General features: G+C 43.4%; 1 long non-coding RNA gene across 1 annotated transcript in view; it reads left to right on the plus strand.

Moving 5' to 3' along the window:
* LOC128326428 (uncharacterized) overlaps positions 1–22866 on the plus strand; it is a 91478-nt gene extending 68612 nt beyond the window's left edge. Inside the window, exon 3 of the long non-coding RNA XR_008308043.1 lies at positions 22321–22866. This is a non-coding gene — a long non-coding RNA (uncharacterized LOC128326428). The remainder of the gene's footprint in view (positions 1–22320) is intronic.
* The last annotated feature ends 2842 nt before the right edge of the window (positions 22867–25708 follow it).

Genomic DNA, 25708 nt, shown 5'->3' on the forward strand with positions numbered 1-25708 from the left:
AGAAGTTACAGTTGCTTTTGCTTTCAGAGTGCTTACTGCATTGGGGAAGATGTATTCTGTCATTTAAAAAGAAGCTCAAGCATGTTTGTGAGCAATGAGACACTTCAGGACTTACTTGTGGGGCAGAAAATTCACTTTTCGGTCAGACAACAAACCTTTATCTGCTTTATTTATTTCTCGGGGATCTAGTCAAACAACCCCTAGAATAGTCAAATGGATCACCAGGCTTCCACTGCCAGGCAAATAAGAGATCCCAAAAGACAAGGATAAAGAAGTCATAATTGCACAAATAGCTTCATACACTCATGGAGTGATCACGTCTTTTGAATGGAAAGCAGCCCTCAGTGCTGATCCAGTGCTTACTGAACTTAAACCTTGCATAACTAATGGATAGCCATGCAAAAATAAAGTATCTGAACATCTTCAGCCATACATGCAGGTAGCAAGAGAGCTGCCTCTTCTCAATGAACTGGTGCTGAAGACTGGTTGTTGAATGGTGCAAACCTCCTTACATGCCAAAGTGATCAAAATTGCCCACGAAGGTCACCTGGGCATGAGCATGACTAAAAGGCAAATCAGAGAAAGTTTTTGGTGGCCAAGCATAGCCAAAAAATTTGAAGATGTGATCAGGCACTGTATGGTTTTGCTACATCTGATAAGTCACAGAAGATTTTGACCCTTGACTCCAATAGAGTATCCCAATGGTCCTTGGGACAAACTTGCTCTGGATATAATGGGGCCTTCTGGTAATCAACCCACAAACCAAAGATTTGTTATAGTGATCGTGGATTACTATTCCAGGTATCCAGAAGTTTCATTTGCTGACATTACAACAAACAAGGTGATCCAATTCAAGGCTGCAGTTTTTGCGAGTTACAGTCTTCCTTAAGAATAGGAACATAGGAAACTGCCATATACTGAGTCAGACCATTGGTCTATCTAGCTCAGTATTGTCTTCACAGACTGGCAGTGGCTTCTCCAAAGTTGCAGGCAGGAATCTCTCTCAGCCCTATCTTGGAGGAGCCAGGGAGGGAACTTGAAACCTTCTGCTCTTCCCAGAGCGGCTTCCTCCCCTGAGGGGAATATCTTGCAGTGCTCACACATCAAGTCTCCCATTCATATGCAACCAGGGCAGACCCTGCTTAGCTATGGGGACAGGTCATGCTTGCTACCACAAGACCAGCTCTCCTCTCCACTCAAGAATGAGTGACTGATAATGGGGCACAGGTTACCTCATTTAAAATGCAGCAATAATTGCATAACCATGGGATAAAACTATTTCCTTGAGGGAATAGCTTAGTGGAAAGAATGAACAGATTAGTGAAAAGGTTTACAACTGGCTACTAAGCAACAACTATCTCGGAAAAAGGCAATCCGTGAAACTCTATTTGCTTATCATACTACTCCTCTTTCCACGTTAGGAAAATCATCTTTTGGACCACCAAGAGAATGCAAAGCTACCACCAAACTTACACAATGGTAACAAGTGATAGGGCTTTCCATGCCATCTCACACTGAGGATGCAAAGATTCATGATCTGGTAAGGGAGAAGCACCAAAAACACAAATTGTTTGTGGATCAGAAATGGGGTTCGAAAAAGTGAACATTTCAGGTGCGGGACTTTGAGTACCACTGCTAATAATCTGAGAAACGGATGTTCTCAATATTCTAGACCAAATCAAATATTTTATTTTAATTTATTTATTTAACATATTTTTACACTGCCCAAAACTTACATCTCTGGGAGATTTATAACAAGATAAAAACAACATTAAAACATTAGTTAAGAACAAAACCAAGAAATTTAAAACAACATTTTTTTCTAAAAAATGTTGTTTATTCTAAAACAACATTTAAAATAATCAAGAGTATCAGTTAAAAGCCTGGGTGAACAGATGTGTCTTTCAAGACTTTTAAAAAATTGTCAGAGATGGAGAGGCTTTTATTTCACTAAGGAGCGCATTCCAAAGCCTCGGGGCAGCAATGGAGAAGGCCCGTCCCTGAGTAGCCACCAGACGAGCCGGTGGCAAATGCAGATGGACCTCTCCTGATGATCAGCAGCCAGTGTAACTCCTTCAATACAGGAGTAATATGGTCTCTCCTAAATGACCCAGAGACCAGCCTGGCTGCCACATTCTGAACCAACTGTAGTTTCCAGACTACGTACAAGGGCAGCCCCACATAGAGTGCATTACAGTAAGTTTGGAGGTTACCAGAAGATGTATCACTGTTTTGAGGTCATCTATCTCAAGAAACGGATGCAGCTGGCGTATCAGCCGGAGCTGATAGAAGGCACCTCTGGCCTTCTAATAATAATCAAAATCTGTGGAAATTCTGTCACATTGGATGATGGAAAGACATTAAACAATTTGAGACTTTACAGTATGCATACTATGAGAAAAGAGGGAAAGGAGTCTGTTCTTGAGAGAGGAACTGGAGAGGACTTTGATATCGCCCCCAGTTTTGGCCTTACAGACGAGGCTGATGAAAGTGATGCACAATCCTTTTTACAAGAAAGGGCATCACTAACAGCTCCTGTGCCAGAGAACCCAAGAATCAGGAGAAGTGTGAGAGAGAGGAGGCCACTAAAAGACTTTTAAATCAGTCACTTAGCCACTAATCAACATTATCTTTCAATATACAATTACTTCACTTAGATCATTTATATATATATTTCCAAATAAGAACATAAAAAAGCCCTGCTGGATCAGGCCCAAATCGTATCCAGTCCAGCACCCTGATTCACAAACTGGTTCACCACATGCCTCTGAGAAGCCCACAGGCAAGGGATGAGGGCATGCCCTCTCTCTTGCTGTTGCTTCCCTGCAACTGGTATTCAGAAACATCTTGCCGCTTCAGCTGGATGTGGCTTATAGCCACCAGACTAGTAGCCAGTGGTATACCTAGGTCCAAAATCAGCCCGGACCTTCACCGCTCCTGGTGGCTGTGCGTGCACAATGGGCCTCTGTGTGGCCTGCATCATGACCCGGCAGCTGACTCCTCCCCAGCACTACCTAATAGCCTATCTAGATACTGCATGACATCCACAACCTTCGCACTTTTGGAGCTAGGACCCTGGCAGCATCAGCTCTCACCTACAATGTCTCATAGTGACCAGTGAGGGGTGGTTACGGTCATGGATATAAGTGCTGGACTCCTCCCCTTTTTGTTCTTCCAGTGTTAGTTTTGGTCTCTCCAGAGATGGCTGTTTGTTTGGTCTCTCTCTTCAGCCACGAACTACAGCTGAAATTAAGCTATAGGACTTTTCACATTAATTTGTAACCCTTTCTTTAATAAATCCTTGTAGTTCTTCAATGCTAAAGAACTCAAGACCTCTTGCTTTGCTGGTTTTGCTTTGCTATTTAGAGACTGAACTACCCTTCTTCCCTTACACACACAAGGCAGGCAAGTTACTGTGTCGTCTATACATGGGTCACAAACTCTTCTCTCTATGCGCCTAATAACTGAATCACCCATTACTAGGAGGCCCGCACTGCCTCCCCCGCCCAGGAATATCCTATGTGCAGTAAACTTAATAGGATAAACTTAAGTGTAGTTACTCTGTAGTGTAGCATCTGAACCAGTATTAAATTATGTGAGGTGGAAACTGCAGTGACATTAGAAATGCTAGTCTGAAATGGAACAAGCCACACGTGTGAAAGAAGATAGGAGTATGGGAATTTAGTCAAGGGCAGATCTACACTGCAGGTGTATACTTCAGCAAAGGGGACATCTACACCACAGATTTAAGCTGTTTTATCTTTCCTAGTCCCAAGGAAATCCTAAGAACTGTTCAGAACCTACATTAAACTACAGCTCCCAGGATTCTTGGGGGTAGCAATGACATAAACTGTTATAAATCTGATATAAATTTACAGTGCAGATATTATGAATAGTTGAAATAGGAGTGATGTTCAGTTGCAGCCAAAAGCACAGCCATGCAAGCTGTATTCTAGTACTGATTAATTGTATTTTACTTCCTCTCTCAGGCATCCAAGGTAACCTTTCAAAGTATATTATTGCTGCAGTGTAAGATTAACAAATCATTTTGCATCCTACTATACAAGTAATTGTCTGGTTTTGTAAATTCTTTCAATTTGGAGAACAATAGACATCTGTCAGAAATAAGATTCCTGCCCAGGAATGTTTCTCCCCACCTGTGGCTGTGATCTGTGCCTGTTCTGGCTAATGAAAGAAATTTAGCTGATGAGATTGCTGCCAGCATCTCCCTTGTGGGAAGAAATTCACTGCCTGAAAAGATCTAAAATCTGGCCAGTATTTAAGAAACCATTCTACCATTCAACTCACCTTGCAACTAAAAAACCAATACAAATCTTTGTCTGGTGAAGCAGCACTTAATATAAAATGTAACAGAGTCTATGAAAAACATTCATTTATAAATTAATGTTCAACAACCATTTACTAAATATATGCAATCTTACCTTTGCCATTTGGAGAGGAAAAGGAGTAGCTTACCTTCAATGGTGTTCTGAGCCACATTATTAATTTAGTAAAAATATTAATGTCCTACGTTTTAGTCATATTCCTACAAATTCAGCTCGCAGACTAAATTTTAACGAACAGTAAGTTAATGGTAAGCTAGTGGTAAGTAAGAGAAGCCCAATGACAACAAATATCCCTGTAAAGCCACAATAAAGCAGGAATTATACACATCATTAAAACAAGGAATGAGCAGACACAAAAAACCATAAATCATCTGTTAAGTGCTCAGGAGAATAAATATATCTTTACCTGGACAGTCAGTATAAGACAGGGCCTGATAATTCCTTCCTAAATGACTTGACAAGCAAGCCAGAGGTTGCAGATTTGAATCCGCACTGGTATGTTTCCCAGGTTATGGGAAACACCTATATCAGGCAGCAGCAATATAGGAAGATGCTGAAAGGCATCATCTCATACTGCGTGGTAGATGGCAATGGTAAACCTCTCCTGTATTCTACTAAAGACAACCACAGGGCTCTGTGGTTGCCAGAAATCAACACCAACTCAACAACACACTTTTCCTTTAATTCACTTTGGGTGCACAGTGAAAAGACTGAACTGTGCCATAGCTGGTACAAACCTTTGCAAATACTTTTACTGCTCAAAATATAATAATAATTAAACCCCATCCTTCCTTCTTACAGCCTCTGATATGAACTGGAGCTTGAAAACTTTCAATGATACAGAAACAGAGGGTTAGTGCTGGTGAAAGGAAATTGCTATGCAAATTGTTGTCTGACACAGCTGTTTCCATTGCAGCACAAATGAATAAGCGGCAATAGTCAGTCAACCTTAAGCAGATCTAAGTCTTAATTTAAGCCAGGGTTCATCCCTAGGTTTTGTTGTTTTTTTTTAAGTGCCAGGATTTAGCCTGGGAAAATGTGATGTCAAAAATAAAAAAAGGAAGTTTCTCTGAGCATGTTTGGAGTTGCTATATTACTTTGTCTGGTGGCGATGCAAGGACGGGCCTTCTCTGTTGCTGCCCCAAGACTCTGGAATGCACTAGGGATGTGCGAACCCCTCCCCTGTCCTCAATTGGCCTTTTTTTTCCCCTTCCCCCCTTCCAAACTATTTTTTTGCCCCTTTCCGGCCTTTCTCCTCCAGTCTCCCACCTTTACTATGTCTGAGCAACGCGAGCGCCATGTTCAGGCCAGGCCTCGCAGAAGGTTGGCAGGCGGAGGTGGGAGAGGCCAGGGGCGGGCTGTGCCTGTGGCTGTGGGGCAGAGAGGGAGAGGATGCGGGGATGAGCCTGAGGCTACCCCAGTCCTCCCCATTGCAGAATTCTTGGCCCCAGCTGAGGGGTTTGTCTGCAGGCTAAATTTTCCCCAGCCAGCTGCCGGCAGAGGCAGAGGCACTAGGGCAGTGGCGGGTCCCTCGGTGCCAGGTGCTGCTGGGGCACCACCAGTGGTGGTGGAGGAGACTGCTGGTGTGGGAGAGCAGGCAGAGGGCAGAGAGGATCTTACAGCTGGCAGCGATGCAGCCAGGTTCTCCCTGCCTCTTGGGGCCCTTCCCGCTATACTTTTGCCGCTCAGTGGGGGCCCCCCTCATGAAGCCCAGGCAGTCGTGGCGGCGTCCAGCAGTGGTGGGTCCCACCACTCTGGCTCCGATGATGAGGAAGGGTCTGCTGAGGTGGTGGAGTGGCCTGCCTCTCCTCTGCCAGTGGAGCCGGGCCCTTCCTCTTCCACGCAGGGTGGAAGGAGTTTGGGTGGCAGCAGGGGGCAGGCAGCAGCGGCTCCCCCCCCCAGGACTGCAGCCACCCAGAAGCAAGAGGCCTAAGACAGCACCCAAGGCACGGGAAGCCAAGGGCAGCGGTGTCTGGCGGCATTTTGAGATCCCTGAAAATGCCACTGCAGGGTGCAGGTCAGTCGGGGCAAGGATCCAAGGCACCTGGGCACAACGCCCATGTGGAAACACATGGACCTTCACCACCCAGCTCTCCTTGACTGCACTGGCAGCACTAGTGTACCTGGTGCACCTGCCACTAGGGCGGACAAGGGCAGTGTGCCTGCGCCAACCAAAAGGCCAGCTACACTGCCAGTCCAGTGGTGGCTACAGGTGTCGGGCAGCAAGTGGACTGTTCGTGTGGATCATCGTCACCTCACCCGCCTCATAGGGGAGATGATTTCCACCGATGACCAGCCGTTTCAGGTGTTCGAGAACTCCGGCTTCTGCCGGATACTCCAGTACCTTGCTCTCAACTACATCATCCCCTCAAGGACCACGTTCAGCCGGAACGTGGTCCCCTCCCTGTACCGCCGGTGCAGGGAGCTTGTGTCAGCTGGGCTGTGTGTGGCTCCGGCTGGCAACAGCGTGCATTTCATGACTGACCTCTGGACCAGTGTCAGTGGGATGCACACTGCTTTCATGGCCCTCACTGCCCACTGGTGGGGCCTGGAGAGTGAGGGGACCTCTTTGGGCGGTGCTTCTGGGATCATATAATGAGGATTTGGGACAGCCCTGAACCCCACCTCTGTGGGGTGGCAGCACCCCCAAAGTGGGTCTGGGGCCATGGCAAAAATGGCCTCAGTCCCTCCCAGGCATCCCTGGATTGATAGGAGTGATGGGTTTTTTAAAGGATTTTCTAAGGAATTAAATAAATATTTCTCATAGAGATTGCTGGCTTAACCTTTCACCCAGTGACACACATTCCATTCTTTCCAATTAGATATTTATTTAATGTCTTAGAAAATCCTAAAAAAAACCCCATCACTCCTATTAATCCGGGGATGCCTGGGAGGGACTGAGACCATTTTTTCCATGGCCCCAGACCCACTTTGCGGGTGCTGCCACCCTACAGAGTTGGGGTTCAGGGATGCCCCAAAACCTCATTATATCCAATGGGAAATTTCCCCCCAAAAAATTCTCCATTAATACTAGGAGCAACCAATTGCCTTGGGAATTTGGGGGTGGGGGACACCAATGGGTGCCTACCACTCACCCCAGCTTGTTGCCCCTAAGTACTCCACATAGGGAGTTATGGGCAAAAATGGAAAATATTTTTAAAATTCATATAAAATCATAGGAATGTCCAATTGCTTTGAGGTTTGGGTGGTAGTTGGCACCCAAGGGTGTCTACCACCCTACCTACCTTTTGAGGTTTGAACCGGTTCAAACTGGTTCAAAACAGGTTCAAATTCGAACAGAACCAGGGGGTGGTTCGAGCAAAACAAAACCGAACCACCACCCCCTGTTTTGAACCCAGTTCGAATTCAAACTGAACTGGGTGAACCGGTTCTATGCACATCCCTAGGATGCACTTCCTGCTGAAATAAAAGTCTCCCCATCTCTGACAACTTCTAAGAAGTCTCTAAAAATGTTTTTTTTCCCACCCAAGCTTTGAAACTGTACTGTGGTTTTAAATTGTTTTAAGTGGTTTTCATTTTAATCTGTTTTATATCGTCATAAACCGTCTGGAGATGGAAGTTTGGGGTGATCTACAAATCTGGAAAATAAATAAATAAATAAATAAATAGTAAGGATATGCCGAAGAAAATGTGTGGAGGCCATATGCTTGCCGGCATCGCAAAGAGGCAGTTGGGAGATGCTCCAGTAGCACGTAGACATAGCTGGGGGGAGCACTGGGATTACAGCAGTGGTGGCAATCTGAGGAGGATGCCTGCTCTCCTGTGCTTTAAATGGGCTGTGTAATCTCTTGCATTTCAGCACAACCCTGATAAAAAGTCACTCTGGGTGACTGATTCCTCCATGCAGTCAAACTTCCTTTCTCTAAAAGTTTTGCCAAAGCATTAGAATAAACATCTTGCAAAGTAGTGTATCAAATTTTCTATTTATTTGGTAGCAATGGAAACAATTTTGAACATGACAATATATATGTGGAAATGCATCTGACTTGCACTCTCTTTCTTTTTCCTTACTCCCACTAACCTCACAGCTCAAATAGTTCTCAATATAAGATTATTCTCCACATTTTAATAAACAGAAGATGACATGTATTTGTTAACAATAGTTTACAAACTCTTATTTCAAGGTAAGTATCTCAGGATTGTGGCCCATATATTTTTTCATCGTATATAACCTGAATCCAGTATCTTGAATATTACCTGCATTATATAATATCCTGTTATGTTGGCTAAATAGTCATAGTCACAAGCCAGAAAGAGATAATGCCACTGACTTACCCATGATGGTAGAGGGGAAAAATGTGTGTGGGGGGCAAATGGGTTATAACTTCTTGGAGGACACAAGAGTTCATGAGCTTTTAATCTCTAGTCCCCTTACTCTAAAGTAGCTCAGCTGAGTTTAAAGGGGGAACTCAGGGTGGGCAATCCAGAAAATTTTAACCATATCTAATTCCCATTATTCCTCCACCATGCCACATGGCAAGCCATCTTTTAAAAAGAGGGAACTTAGTTTGTGATAGTGACAGACATGATCTGCAGCAGTATGTCAGCTTAAGAAGGGCTGTGAGTCCACAGGGAGCCTCTAACATCCCTCTGACAATGGCCTATTGCACCAACATACTTCTGCACATCATGTTGGCCACAGTATGCAAGTATGTTGTTCAAAGTAGCTGTCTCAAAATGTCATCCATTTTCACCACCCAATCACATACAGTAAAAATAGTAAGGGGCATTTTGATGGTTTTTCAGAGGATGCAAAACTCGCCATCATCAACTGATGCTCCTCCTGGCTGCTGTAGCAGGTGCAGTTTTCCCCACATCCCACTTCTGAGCAATGCTACATCATCATATACTGCAGTGTCATTCCAAGGTGGGTTCTGGTAGACCTTGCTGATTCCCCACCTCCCTGCATCTTCCCAAGATTTTGAGCATAATTAAAAGAAAAATAAACAAATCAACACATACAAATCAAAGTATACCCAAACCCTAAATTAGCTCTCAAGTGTTTATGTACCACTAGTCAGAAACTTAAGTCTGTTCTCAAATCTCATGGATTTCAATGGAATTCCTTTGTACAATGCTTTTTGCATTGTACAGATACAAACTACTGTTGTGGATTATTCATATGTATTCAAATCAATGTTTTGAACAGGCATGGAATTCCATGGAAGCAGTAATGGTCCCATATGTATTTTGTCAAGAAAGAGAGTGATTTTTTAAATACACGTGTGTGCTGTTCATAAGTGACATTCGTCAGATCTATTTTGTATTTGAGCATGTTCCCATTATTATTATTTTATTATTATTATTTATTCAATTTTTATACCGCCCTTCCAAAAATGGCTGCGGGCGGTTTACACAGAAAAGAATAAATAAGTAAGATGGATCCCTGTCCCAAAAGGGCTCACAACCTAAAAGAAACATAAGATAGACACCAGCAACAGTCACTGGAGCTACTGTGCTGGAGGTGGATAGGGCCAGTTATTCTCCCGCTGCTAAATAAAGAGAATCACTACATTAAAAGATGCCTCTTTGCCAAGTTAGCAGGGGTTGTATCAATAGTATCAAAAGTATCACAAAAAGCAAGAAACAGTATCAAACTATGAAAAATATAAGACACAACCCTCAGATATTCCCAGCTTTCTGTGAATTCTGTCTATAGGCTGTAAAGTAAAGTAAAGTAAAGTAAAGTGTGCCATTGAGTCGGTGTTGACTCCTGGCAACCACAAAACGCTCTGGTTGTCTTGGTAGAATACAGGAGGGGTTTACCATTTTATTTTATTTTTATTTATTTATTTTATTTATTGCTAAATTTATACACCGCCTTTCATTAAAAACAATCTCAAGGCGGATTGCCATCTCCCGTGCAGTATGAGGTGATACCTTCCAGCATCTTTCCTATGTTGCTGCTGACCGATATAGGTTACCAGCGGGGATTTGAACCGGCAACCTCTGGCTTGCAAATCGAGTCATTTCTCTGCTGTGCCTGATGGAGGTTATTTGCCATTCAAATTGCTACTATTGACATGTTCTGCCATTGCCATTGGTGACTCTTCGGGTAAGATGCACTATAATAAATACACATGCTTCAAAAAAGTGATATTGCATTTCCACATACTCTAGAACTAGATGGCAGAATTTCACTTGAGGAGGCAATATACTCATGCGCAGAGGCCAGAACTGCACTGCCATGTGGGCCATACCGCTGGGGAGGAATGCAGGTGTTGAGGATATGCTACTGCCGGTGCTGGTAAGGAGCCCTCTCACTGCCCCCACCCCCATCTTAGAAGCCTTTTAAAGGCAGGATCCCCCTTTGCTTGAAAGAAATCAGAAATCTCTTACAAGAGGCAGCCGGAGATCAGAGAGGTGGTCACTGCATTCCCCGCTCTAATGGCCTCTCAGGATCCCCTTTGTTTCTGGTTCTCCCCAGAGGACTGGCCCTCTCATGAGAGCACTAATCCCTGCCTGGCTAGCCAACATGGGGGAAGGAGGGTGTTGGTGCTTGCTGGACTGCATGGCCCAGGTCTCACATTCCAAGAACATCCTTTGTAACAGTAGACCAAATCCCAGGATCCTTTGCCTGCCCTCATATACATGTTCCCTCCTAGGGAGTCATCATGACACCTTCCAGGAATAACAGGTAAGTGGTGCCCCTCTGCATCCCCTGATACCAATAGGGGTGTGGGAGCTGGCTCAGGTCCAGTCAGGCTTGAGTTCAAGCCAGCTTGGCTCAAAAGGCTCAGGTTGAGCCGAACTGGACCCAATTTGGTCCAAGTTCAGACCAAACTGGGCCTGGTTTGAAACAAGCTGGCTTGGATCCCCCTTGGTCAGTAAATTTGGGGGCAGGGGACTACTGTAAAAGCCAAGCGGGAGGGAGGGGAATAAAAAGATACCTTAGAAGTGCCGGTGGTGGCAGCTGCAGAGGTCCTGCAAATGGCCTCCACGCATGCACAGAGGGCATTTGCATGACTGTGCAAATTGTGTGGTCATGCAAATGGGCTCTGCACATGTGCAGAGGCCTGGACTGGGCTATGTAGGGGGAGGCCGGCAGGGGTGGGGGAGCCACCGCCACTGCTGCCACCCCCCAAGGCCACCAGCAGCAGTGGCACTTCTAAAGTACCTTTTTTCTTCCCTCCTGCCTGCTTGGTTTTTATGGAAGTCCCCCTGCCCCTCCTTGCCCTTTACTCATAAAGGGGGATCCTTTACCAGTAGGCCTCCCTTTCAAACCAGTTTGGTTCAAACTCGAATCAGGTCCGGTTTGAGTGTGCATGGAACAGGACTGGCTTTTTCAGTTTTGTGCACATTGCTAGATACCAGTAGTTCTCCTTGAGCATGTGAAGAATGGGTTTAAATGCCATTTCCATGCTGAGGACAGGTGACTAATGCTGGAAAGGCATGATCATCCTGGGCACACCCTCTTAATGATCATGGCCAATGGTTGCCACTCTACTGATGAACTGATTCCTTTCCGCAGTCTGCTGATGTGGATGCAAGCACTACAAAGCTTGCTGGGATGCAGCCTCGGCCAGAGGCTGTGAGACCACAGGCGAGAAGGGAGAAGGGCTTGAGGACGGGTTACGGGGAAGGCTAGTCAAACTTACCTTCCAAACAGACGAGCGCTCCACCATTGCTGGGCATGCTCCCCACTCACCCAGATGATTCCCTGCTGGCCCAGGCAGCAGGGAGGGCCGGGGGGGCGGGATGTGCCATTGCAGCCTCCAGAAATCCCTTAGTGCACCATGCAAGTGGACAGTGCATTATTAGAATCCCCCCTCCCCTCCCCAAGGTCTCCACAATCTTTCAGCCATGGCTGACAGACATTTGAAAAAACAAGACAGCGCGCGCTCGCCTAACCTCATTTTAGAGGGAGGCTTCGTAGGCGGGTTTGCTGCTGTGCTGCTGTCGGGATTGGGTCCAATCCCAGCGGTACACATGCATGTGCAAAAACGGGCTGGGCTAATGTTTTAGGGATGTGCCAAAATCCTCTGAGAAATTTCACTTGTTTTTCAGTAACTTAATGGGCTTCCCATCACTATTCTTAGATAAAATTTGCTTTGAGGTTTTTTTCTTTTCTTTTCTTTTCCTTTCCTTTCCTTTCCTTTTTTTTGGGAAACATTAGTACCATCCCTGTGTAGAATTCTTATCTCAATGAGGTTCTATCAGTCCTTTTATCCTGTCATTGGGATGCTTCTTCCCTTGCTGGTCTGACTCAATAGGCAATAGGGATAAAAGAAACCCAATCAGGAGATCATCAGCAGGAGTTTCATAAGTTTATTTTCAAAAAGAATTTCTTTTAGTTCCAAAATTAACATATAACTATTTAAAGATTTGAAGTTAATAATTTTTTGTTGTTCTCTTTTCAGATTCTTTACCCATGGGTTGTGACAATGTCTCTGAACTCAATTACTTCCCCAATTAAATCTTGAAACATGCTCTTTTTCCTTCTGGTAATCTTTCCCACCATTAACTGTAGACCCTGCTATAAATCAGACTCCTCTTTGTATCAGACTCCTCTAGTTACTTTGTAGTGTACTATTAGAAGCAGACCCAGGCACTCTGAAGTCTCTGTGTCTCTCACTGGAAGTTACTTTGACAGATATTTGGGAGACTTCTCTTTTCTTTCACCTTCTCTTTACTTTCCACTTGACAACAGTCTTCCCTTGCGTTTACTTGCCTGGCCACCCGGCTTCTTTCTTAAACTTAATCTTGCCACTTAGCTAACTCTTTTTCCTGTCACTCGCAGCTAACCTCTGCCTAACTGCCTCACAATTGTCATTCCCAAGTATCAGAACCTAACTGTTCTTTCTCACCAGCAGCAAGCTTTCTAGCCCACACCCTTAGCAAATTACCTTCTTAGCAACCGTAACAAAAGTGTTATGGTTTGCTAAGAAGAACCTCTCTCCCCAAGACTCTTCACAAAACCTATAATTGATAGCTTAGTTTGTACAGCCTGCTTAATCAAGAGGCTACTTAATTAGAGCCTACTAATCTGATATTGCAATTCCATATTACCTTAAGTGGATTCTGACCTTAGCCTCAGGGGTGGGTACACCTGGCCCTCCAAGTATTGTTAAACTACAACCTGTGGCTAGAGATAATAGGAGTTGTGGTTCAACAATACCTGGAGGGCCAGGTTTGCCCACCCCTGCTAGATTATATTTGATGTTTATTGTTCTGGATCTATCTACCTACCTACGTACCATATTTATATACCATCTGATATATGTATCCCTGGATGGTGAACATAATTTAAAATACAGGAAATATAAACCAGGAAAAATTACAACAAATATAAAACAGGATAAAATGATTAAAACAGTTTTATAAATTGAAATGAACAGTTTAAAATTAACTAACTAAAAGCATGAGAAAACAGGTAGGTCTTAAGAAACTTTTTAAAAGAACAGCCAGAGAGGGAGAAGCTCTTATTTTGACAGGGAGTGCATTCCAGAGCCCTGGGGCAGCCACGGAGAAGGACTGGTCCAAAGTAGCCCCCAGATGAGTTTGTGGCAACCGTAACGGGATCTCCTCAGATGATCTTAATAGGTGGGAGGGTTCGTGACAAAGAAGCGGCTCCCTTAGATTTTTATTTATTTTATTTATTTAAAATATTTCTATACCACCCAAAACTTGCATCTCTGGGCGGTTTACAATTAAAATAAGTTACAACATTAAATCGATTAACAATTAATATCACTTAAAATATTAAAAAACATTTAAAACCCAGTATTAAAATCATTTAAAAGTATAAATCTAATTAAAAGCCTGGGTAAATACGTGTGTCTTCAGTGCCTTTTTAAAAGTGCTTTTTAAAAAGGGGAGGCTCTTATTTCAATAGGGAGCACATTCCAAAGTCCAGGGGCTGCAACGGAGAAGGCTCATTCCCAGTAGCTGTCAGATGAGCTGGCGGAAGCCGCAGACAAACCTCTCCAGATGATCTTAGCAGGCAGCGGGGCTCATGGCGAAGAAGACGTTCTCTTAAATACCCAGGGCCTAAGCTGTTTAGGGCTTTATAGGTAATGGCCAGCACCTTGTATTTTGCCCGGAAATGTATCGGCAGCCATTGCAATTCCTTCAACACAGGAGTAATATCATCTCTCCTAGATGACCCAGAGACCAACCTGGCTGCCACGCTGTGAACCAATTGCAGTTTCTGGACTACCTACAAAGGCAGTCCCACATAGAGTGCATTGCAGTAATCCAGCCTAGAGGTTACCAGCAGATGTACCACTGCTTTGTGGTCATTCATTTCAAGAAATAGATGCAGCTGGCATATCAGCCGAAGCTGATAAAAAGCACCCTGGCCACCGCCTTAAATACCCTGGACCCAAGCAGGTAAGAGCCATATGGGTAATAACGGCTATATAGGTGATAATCAGCACTTTACATTTCACTCAGAAACATATCAGGAGCCAGTGTAGTTCTTTTAAAACTGATGTTATATGATCACTTTGTGTTGTCCCAGAGACCAGTCTGGCTGCTACATTCTGTACCGGTTGTAGTTTCTGGACTACATATCAAGGCAGCCCCATGTAGAGGTCATTACAGTAGTCAAGCTGGGAGGTTAACAGCATATGTACCACTGTTTTAAGGTAGTTTTCCTCCAGAAATGGGTGTAGCTGACATAGCTGGAGCTCTTAAAATGCAATCCTGGCCACTGCCTCCACCTGAAAAATCAGAAAGAGTTTTGGATCCAGGAGCACTCCCATGCTACATGCTTGTTCTTTTTGGAGAAGTGTAACCCCATCCACAACAGGCTGATCTAAAGCATTTATTGGGTTTTTACCCCCCACAGTTAGTACCTCCATCTTATTTGGATTCAACTTTAGATTTTATCCCTCATCCAACCCTGTTACAAAGTCTGTGGGAGGTGTATCAGCTACCACTCTCTGTGACTAAGATCTGGCTCAAGTTGGGGAAATTAGCATAAAATGGGTGCAGACCCATGAATAAAAATAGGTAAAAACATGTCCTATGTTTAGGGGGAGTCCAGCACATGGCCCCCTCCAGGAGTTTCCTGATAACTTCAGGAGTTACTGCTGCTGATTAGACATGAATATTAGTGATGATTAGTTTATATCTGAGTGGTGTTTTCTATATGCACCATGATATTTTTAAAAAGGGATAGATTACTAGAGCAATCACCTGGACAAAAGGGAAGAGAGGAGGTAACATCACAGACTAGCTCAATTCTTATAATGACACAGAGGAAGTGTTGAGTTTAACTTGATTCAACCTTGGAAACTTCTTATCAAACTCAGAGGGAAGACACCTGGCATTCTTTTCACTTTTGTTCCTTGTTGCAGTGTTCAGGTGGGTCTGTTCTGTATTTCACCTGCTTATGCCATAATGCAACCAGCAAGGGTATTTTCTTGGACTTGTTGCAGGTTTTTTGCAAATGAACATAAGAAAATGCGAACAGCCCTACTGGATCAGGCCCAAGGCCTATGTAATCCAATATCCTGCTTCACACAGTGGCCCACCAGATGCCTCTGGGAAGCACATAGGCAGGAGCTGAGGGCATGCCCTATCTGCTAGTCCCCTGCAACTGGTATTTAGAGGCATCTTGCCTCTTGGGCAGGAGGTGGACCATTGCCCCCATACTAGTAACCATTGATAGACCTGCCCTCCATGAACAGGGGGTTTGTGATTATTTAGCAAAGTCCAAGGAAGCTAACACTCCAGTTACAGTGTGCAGAGTTTAGTTGTTGTAGCTATTTAAAGAACACGCCATGGAGATCACTGTAGAGTCTAAGTTACTTAACTTGTTTATTGGTGAAATACATTTGAGGTAGGAAAGACCTATCCTATCAGCTACATAATGAATAGGTAGTGGGGAGGAGAGATGTGTTCATCTTCTCTCTAGGAGGAAAGCGAGAGGACTGACTCACTACAGGAAGTACCTGAAGAGTCAAAGCAGGAGTCATAGAGTAGAGGCATGTAGGGACAGGTAAGGAGACCCTCACTAGCTACCTCTACTCCCAATGCCCCTACTGGTCATTAGGATAGTTGTTGCAAAAGGTTGAGGCACTGGAACACCATCTCTAACAGAAATTGTCTAAGCCTCTCTAAAAGCCAGCCAGACCGGTGGCTGTCACTACATCTTGTGGCAGAGAATTCCATAGGTTGATTAAGCATTGTGTGGAAAAGTGATTGCTTTTGTCAGTCCTAATTTTTTTGGCAACCATTTTCTTGGGATGACCCCTCATTCTAGTATTATGCAAGAGAGAGATAAATTTATCTCTCTCCACACCATGCACAATTTTATAGAGCGCTATCATGTCACCCCCTAGTCGTCTTTTTTCTAAACTAAAAAGCCCCAGGGGTTGTAGCCTTAGCTCATAAGGAAGGTGCTCTAGGCCCCTGATTATCTTGGTTGCCCTCACCTTCTGCAGTTCTATAATGTCCTTTTTGAGGTATGGAGACCAGAACTAACTGTATACAGTACTCCAAATGTGGCCTCACCATAGACTTGTTTAAGGGCAGCGGGGAAGTAACTTGCCTAGCAAGCAAGAGGTTGCTGATTCAAATCCCCCCTGGCATGTTTCCCAGACTATGGGAAACACCTATATCGGGTGGCTGCAATATAGGAAGATGCTGAAAGGCATAATCTCAAACTGTGTGGGAGATGGCAATGGTAAACCCAATCCTGTATTCTACCAGAGAAAACCACATGGCTCTGTGGTCGCCAGGAGTCAACACCATCCCGATGGCACAGCTTTACTTTTTATGATATTAGCCTTTTGGAATTGGCTATTTTCACAGCTGCCACACATTGTGTTGACACTTTCAATGAGCTGTCCACCCTTACCCCAAGATTTTTCTCCTGGTCAGTCACTGACTGCTCAGACCCCATCACTGTATATGTGAAGTTTGGGGGTTTTGCCCCAATTGAGCTGCATCTGCCATTTTGTTGCCCTCTTTCCCAGTTTGTGGAGATCCTTTTGGAGATCCTCACAATCTGTTTTGGATTTGCAATCTATATTGGACCTGAATATTGCTTTTATAGGAAAACACTTTGTCAGAATGGCCATTTATCTAGAATGCAGTCAGCGGTTCTCTTCCAAGCAAACATAGGGACAGAAAAGGGCTGAGGCTTAAGTTTAGGCAGTACACTGAAGCACCCCAAAATGATGAAGCAAGTGTGTCTGGAAACAGCCCATTACTGCCTTCAGGCAGGCATTTAGGGAAGTAATGCCATTTATTGATGAGGTTAATATGGAGAAATAGATTTGGGTTTCCACAATCCACAGCATATCGAAAACACCCTGCACCAAATTCCCCAGTGATCTCTCCCAGTGTTTTCATGTGGATGTTAAAAAGCATTGGGGACAGTATGGAGCTTTGTGGAACTCCATACAGTAGCTCTCGCTACTGTTATAATAATAAAACCTAAATACATAATAAAGTTGAGAGAATCTTGAGGTTTTTTAGTGTACTATTGGTCTGGAATTATCTCCCTATTCTGCCACTTATCATGTTTGTTCTTCTTTATTAGAGTTTGGCAAGCCACCCAAATCAGGCTGAACATATTCAACTCTCATTGATATTACTAGAAATGAATTGCATTCTTCCTCAAAGAACCAAACTACTTAAACACAGCCAACTTTCATCCACTTTGTGCTAGTAATTTACATCTTAATATAATAGGAAGAATATTACTTTCCCTTTTCTTAATAAACATTAATTATTACTATATCTTGAATTCAAAATGAGTTCCAGTAGACAGCAACTTCTGATCTAGGATACAAATGTAGTTACCGTTTTGCTAATTATGCAAATTAATCAGAAAGTGTTTTGTCTTCAAAGTCTGTACTTATTAAATTATCAAGATCCTTCTCTGAAGCAGTATTAAAAGATGGGAAATCAATTTTCAGCTGTTTAAATACTTGACTTCAGAACCCAATTGTGTAAATCAAAGCTGAAGTCAATAACAAGAGTGCAATATTCCCTATGTGAGAATAAACAACAAAAAAATATTTGTTAGACCTGGCACCATTATTGGCTGTGACATATGTGCCCAATTTGATACATCTTGGTACTGGGGTATGCCATCAGCTTGTAATATATGATCCCACTACAGTCTCTAATTTATAACAAGCTCTCGTTGTATAACAGTAGGAAGCCATTTCAAATGATTTCACAGTACTTTTCTGTCTTCTTCACATCATGCCAGTGGAAAAACTATTCATCTCACTGTAAACAGTCCAAAACTATGTTGCAAAGTGTGACTCCACAGTCTCCAGTATTGCTATATTTTTTTTAAAAAAATGGAGTTACTTTGCTTTTCCTGTAGAAGAAACAGAATACTGCCCTGGGCTAATTCTGCCATAACATCTCAAAAGATGCCTCTCTCGCATATATTTTATTTGTTGCGTCAGTTATAAAAATTGACAGAACTCAGATGTTTATTGAAGCAAAAAACTATCACTACAGTGATAAAGGGATAAAGAGCAGCAGAAAGGTCACTGCCAGTATGCTCCATGTCTTAATAAAATCTTGTCTATGAAAACAAAGTTTGTTTGATGAATCAAGCTTCACTTTCCTTGCTTAAATAAAAAATACAAAAATGAGCGTGCTACTGTCTGACCTAATTCCTGTTGAAGAGCATCTGTCATAGGAACCACCATGACAGAGACATTTGTTGGTTTGGACCCCTAAACAAGCCTTCCTATAAGCTTTTTTAGGGAACAGGCAATACCACATGACCCACTCTGGCCTATTGTTGTTGGCTGACATACTGCACATTCCATGTGTCTTGCAATGTAATGTTTTTGCGCAAACACAAAAAAAAGTGCAGAGGTTCACAACAGTGCAGCCATTGTAAATAATGGCTGTACAATCACACAAATTTTGCACCTGTGCAAGAGCTCACATGCAAATGATATGTTGCAATACACACATAAAATAGCACAGTATGTCAGCTGCTCAGGGGTGTAGTCACCATTGGGTGACCGGGTTCAAAGAACCTGGGCCACCACCCCTCAGGGGCTGCACCTTGCGGTTCTGACACACACCCTGCATCTGACGTCAGACATGCGGGGGGGGCGTGGATTAGCTGCCGAATGAGGCTGTGCGGCCCTGCTCAGGAGTTAGATGGCCAGTGCTACATTCTCAGTGCAGCCAGGAACGGCTCTCCCTGTTGGCTCTCCCTGTTGCTCTCCCTGTTGGCTCTCTTCTTGTTGTTGTTGTTGTTGTTATTAATTCGATTTCTATACCACCCTTCCAAAAATGGCTCAGGGCGGTTTACACAGAGATATAATAAATAAATAAGATGGATTTAGGCAGGGAAAGCCACTACTGGCTGCCCTGCAAATGCAGCACTGGCCTCAATCTAACTCCCAAATGGGGCCGTGCAGCCCCGTTTGGGAGCTAGGCCATGCCTTCTGCCTCTGATGTCAGACACAGGGGCGTGGCTAACCAGGCCTCCACTGACCTCTCTCTGCCGGTGCAGCTGCTGAGTCTTCCTTGCTTGTCTTGCAGGTTTCCTTTGGATTCTCTCTTTTGGGAAGAGCTTGGTGCTGGCTCAGTGATCAATTGACTGGCTAACTTTCTGCACATTCAAAACCTGCTGTGGGGTTCAGTCTCAGTAGCCTTTCCAAGAATCCATGTCACATAAGATATAATTATATCTTAATTATATAAGTATATCTCAGAAAAGGCTTCCTTCCTAATAATCACTGTTTTCAAAGCCTTCATTAACCTAAAAGTACCTTCCCTCCATTGTGGACTGAAAAAATCTGCAGATATGGTTAAGCTGAATGAGGACTATGACCTGGCACAGGAATCTCTCTCTTATCCAGTGTTCTCTCTAATGGTTGCTTCTAAGTAGTAGTGTTCTCTCCGATTTGGCTGCTTCTGTCTAGCAGAGAAATTGTTGGAGGTGGCCTAGTTAATATCATTAAGACAACACTGAGGGAGTGTAGGATGTCTCCTTCTTTGAAGGAGGCAATGGTTAGACCACTTATTAAGACGCCTTCCCTTAAGAAGCCATCCCTTAGTGATAGATAGTTATAGACCAGTCTCCAATCTCCTATGGCAAGGTGATTGATAGAGTGGTGGCTAACCAGCTGCAGGTGCTTTTGGAGGAAACTGATTATATAGACCCATTTCAAACTGGCTTTAGAGCTGGCTATGGGGTTGAGACAGCCTTGGTTGGCCTGATGGATGATGTCTACCAGGGAATCAACAGAGGAAGTGTGACTCTGCTGGTTCTTCTGGATCTCTCGATGGCATTTGATACTATCGGCCATGGTATCCTTCTGGATCACCTGAGGAAGTTGGAGATAGAAGGCACTACTTTGCACTGGTTCTGCTCCTATCCCGTGGGTAGATTCCAGATGGTGGAGGTTGGAGACAGTTGGTCTTCAAAACAGGAGCTATTATACAAAGTTCCTCAGGGCACCATTCTGTCACCAATGCTTTTTAATATCTACATGAAACTGCTGGGTGAGGTGATCAGGAGATTTAGTGCAGGGTGTTATCAGTATACTGATGACACCCAAATCTATTTCTCATTGCCATTATCATCATCAGGAAATGGCATTTATCCCCTAAATCCCTGCCTAAAGGCAGTATTGGGCTGGATGAGGGATAACAAATTGTAGCTGAATCCAAGCAAGACAGAGGTGCTCATTGTGGGAGATGAAAATTTGAGGGATGAGTTAGATCTTCCTGTGCTCAGTGGGAGTGCACTCCACACTCCCACATGATCAGCCCTGCTCCATGCAGTGTGGAGTCGGGAGGATTGATCTGAGGCCTGGACTCATTGTCCCAGCCTCCCTGAAGGCCATAATGCAGCTCACAATACATGCGCTACATTGGGGGATTTCCCCAAGAGATAGGCACTCTAGGCACCCATCTCTGTGTGCAGCTGGGCTGGAAGTAGCCTGTGCTCATACACGAGCAGGTAGCCAAGGGTTAGGTAATGCTTGATCCCTTAACTGCAGATAACACCTGGGCTTGGCGGCACTGGCCTGTCAGGATCAGGCCCAATTCCAGCAGTTTTTACATGCAACCTAACCTGGGCTGGGCATCCCTAACCTGGGTTAGGCTGCGCGTGAGAACAGACTCACTGAATGCAAAGAATAAGAGTCCTGAGACCTTTCCCCTCAAAATCTGTACATGTTTAAAAACTCATGCTATAGGAATCTTAGATTCTTTTAATTGAGGGTGGGATGAAGCAGTTATATTTTCTCAAAAGAAAGCTGAGATTTTCCAGTGTGAACTAAAGGCCTGTTATTCTAGTATTTCCATATCTGCTTGCCACTTGCCTTTTCTGTTATTTTCTAATTATATTTCTAAATGTGGGGCGGGAGTGGGGAGATCTCAGCCTGGCAAGTGGTTTAGGATAGTGGGTAGTAATTGCTACACATGTTCCACAACCCATAGTTTCACAGCAATATTTTCCACTCATTACAAAGAAGTGCCAACTCCACATGCTGGTGCAAATATTTGTGGTTGGGATGCTAATTTTCCAAATGTTTTACATTCTATACCTTATCCATCTTTACAAGGGGGGAAAACCACTCTGTGAAGTTGTTCATCACTATCTGTAAATCACTGTCTGAATGGAATGCTATAGCTGATAGTTGTAAGACTGTGACTTACTCAAGGTCATTTAGTGAATCCCTGATTGAGCTGGGCTTTGAATTTAATTATCCTAATCCAAACCATCATTCAATACACAAGATCACACTTGCTCTCTTTAATATGCTCAAGGGTGTGTGTGTGTCTGTGTATCTATCTATCTATCTATCTATCTATCTATCTATCTATCTATGCTTTTGTTAGGAGCTGTATGAACATCTCTTCCTGAAAATCTCATGGAACTGTTGAAAGTTACAGTTCCAAAAGAGAAAGAGAAATCTTGTAGTCTTTCTCATTGTCAAAAATTAATTCTTATTTGGCAAATGAGAAAAGGTACATATGCTAACAAGAGTTTTTCTGTTCTCAGGGTAGGAGCTCTGAACTGGAGCCACAATGGCTTATTCCTGTAACAACAGGTCCAGGAACTGGCTGCACTTTTAGGATTCCTGCCTATGCTAATCAAAACGGATGCACACAACTTGTCCATGAGCATGACTGCATTCACACCCATCTGTCAAGATGGCAGTCTGCCTGCTCACAAAATATGATGCCAGTTTTAGGGATTCATAGCTGCCAATCTACAGATGAATACAGAAAGTGGCAGACACAGAAAATGCAATATGTTAAGGCACTAACAGCAGTCTGTCCCTGGGGAACTGTATACACGATGTGCCATATCCCAAGGATACATCCACAATTGTCCTTCTAATATATGTGTTCTTATCTTCCTCCAAGACTGTGGATGCATAGATGCTTTGGGACTTCTAGGTAAGATAAGAAGCAAATTGTATACATTCTAACATCCTTCCAAATCTTTAATTGAGAGGCTGAGAGGAGCAAGAAAGCAAACTACAGAGCATCTGGTAGTTCTGAGTGCTGCAATGCTGTAAACTGGATCCCAAATGAATGTGAATATAAGATTAATAAAGTATAAATTGGTCTAAATGTAACCCTTGTGGGAATAACAATTTTATATACCCAGAATGGATGACAGGGGTTCCCAACCTGTGGAACTTCAGATGTTACTGACCTACAATTCCCATCATCCCCAGCTACAATTTATTGTGGCTGGGGATGATGGGAGTTGCAGTTCAGCAAGATCTGGAATACCACAGTTTGGGAAGCTCTGGCATACAGAATTACTCAATATCATGGCATTATGACATCATACCTTATCCTGGCTAATTCATGTTGTTCTAGTAAGAGCTAATCAGCCTACTTTCCTTTCACTGTCTCTACATCTGGACTAAATCTGGTACAAATCGAGATCCACAAGCTAGATCTCTTGCACCTCAAATGTTCATGTGTCTGCCATCTTGGATTGGGGTGGATGTCATCATTGTAAACTGCACCATTGAGGTGTCTCTGTGTGTCACTCACTACAGCTGTTCCAAACTTGGTTCAAATCGGTTTGACGGTCCTCAATTTAGTGCATTTGTGCCTCAAAAGTTTATGTATGCACCATCTTGGATTAGGGTGGGTAACATCATCATAAACTACACCATTGGGGCATCCCTATGTGTCCATTCAGCGGTAGCAAATTTGGTTCAAATCAATTAGACCGTCCACAAATTAGGGCACTTGCACCTCAAAGGTTCATGTGTCTACCATCTTGAATTGGAGTGGATGACATCACAATCTTCACCGTTGAGGTGCCCCTGTGTGTCCCTAGAACTGTAACAAATTTGGTTCAAATCATGTAAGCGGTTCACAAGTTAGCTCACTTACACCTCAAAGGTTTATGCATCTGCCATCTTGAATCAGGGTGCATGGCATCATCACAAACTACACCACTGAGGTGTCCCTGTGAGTCACTCACTACAACTGTACCTAATTTGGTTCAAATCATTTAGACAGTCCACAAGTTAGGCCACTTGTGCCTCAAACATCCACATGTACACCTTCTTGGATCGGGGTAGATGACATCATCACAAACTATGCCATTGAGGTGTCCCTACAGCTGCAGCAAATTTGGTTCAAATTGGTTAAGCGGTTTACAAGTTAGCCCACTTGCGCCTCAAAAATTTATGCATCCACTATATTGAATCAGTGTGTATGACATCATCACAAACTATGCCATTGAGGTGTCCCTGTGTGTCACGCACTGCAGCTGTACCCAATTTGGTTCAAATAGGTTAGGCAGTCCACAAACTAGCCTGCTTGCGCCTCAGAAGTTCACGTGGTTGCCATCTTGAATTGAAATGAGTGACATAATCACATACCACGCCATTTGGGCATCCCTATGTGTCTCTTCAGCTGTAGCAAATTTGTTTCAAATCAGTTAGGTGGTTCACAAGTTAGCCCACGCGCCTCAAAAGTTTACGCATCCGCCAACTTGGTTTGGGTTGGATGACATCGTCACAAACTATGTCATTGAGGTGTCCCTATGTGTCACTCACTGGAACTGTACCTAATTTGGTTTAAATTGGTTAGACAGTCCACAAATTAGCTTGCTTGTGCCTCAGATGTTCACACAGCCACCATCTTGAATTGGAGTGGATGACATCATCACACACCACACCATTTGGGCATCCCTATGTGTCCCTACAGCTGTAGCAAATTTGGTTCAAATCGGTTAGGCAAATCACAAGTTAGTCCACTTGCACCTCAAAAGTTTACACATCTGCCATCTTGGTTCGGAGTAGATGACATCATCACAAACTACACCATTGAAGTGTCCCTATGTGTCCCTACAACTGATTTGGTTCATATTGGTCCAGGCATTGTGAAGTTGATGGGGGGCGGCGGGGGACACACACATGTGTGTGTGGATAGAGACACACACACATAGAATGCTGGATGATCTCATAAGCCCACTGGAAAGTAGGCTTAAAAAAAAAAGAAGCAGTACTTCTTGTCATTGCTTCCTACACAGATGAAACAAATTATTTCAAGAAATAAAAATTTAAAAGGGCACCCATGCTGCTGTGCAGTTAAAACCCCTCTGCAACTATGAGAAATCTCTGCAAAAAGTCTCTGTTCATTTCTCCCCTGCAAACAAATTTCACTGGAGACAATGGGCAAGGTTGTTCAGATCAGCATAACTGGCAGATGTTATCAAAGCAGCTTACATATAAAATAAAACTCTAAACTAACAATAAAATTTCACTAGAAACACAACAAATCAAAAACATAGCTGCACTAAAATTGGCATAAAACAAGTCAGTAAACAGACAGAATAATTTAAAATGCCTTCTGGAATTAAGAAGTTTTCAATATCCATCTAAAGAAGAGGAAAGCATGTTCAATCGCCCTTAAATAAAGAGCAAAATATCTAGATCTAGATCTATCTATCTATCTGTATATATATAGAGAGAGAGAGAGAGAGCGTGCGTTCTATATACATTCCCCAGGAGATTCATGCTGCTTCCAAACTTCCCAGAGTTTGGCAGGATAGGAGCTGTCCTACAGTCTTTCTCCACTCCTCTGTAAATTGCAGAGAGGTTGGAGAACGATGGGAATTCTCATGTTGCAGTTCTCTCTGGCAAATTCAAACACAGCAAAAGACATAATTTTCTCTGCAACAATCAACACAGAGTTACATATACATGTTGTTAGCTGATAATTTACTGTGAATTTGGATAATTAGGAGATTCAGATAATTGTGTTTATTTGCATACATAAATACAGTGTGTATGTTAGGCTGCACACAAATAGGTATCAGCATTCCAAATGTATGCTTGCATATTCTTATAGGATATTTAAATGCAAACTTGACATAAGATTTACAATTCATTGCTTATCTATTCAGTACC

The sequence above is a fragment of the Hemicordylus capensis genome, chromosome 5 (genome assembly GCF_027244095.1).
Source record: "Hemicordylus capensis ecotype Gifberg chromosome 5, rHemCap1.1.pri, whole genome shotgun sequence".
NCBI lineage: Eukaryota > Metazoa > Chordata > Lepidosauria > Squamata > Cordylidae > Hemicordylus > Hemicordylus capensis.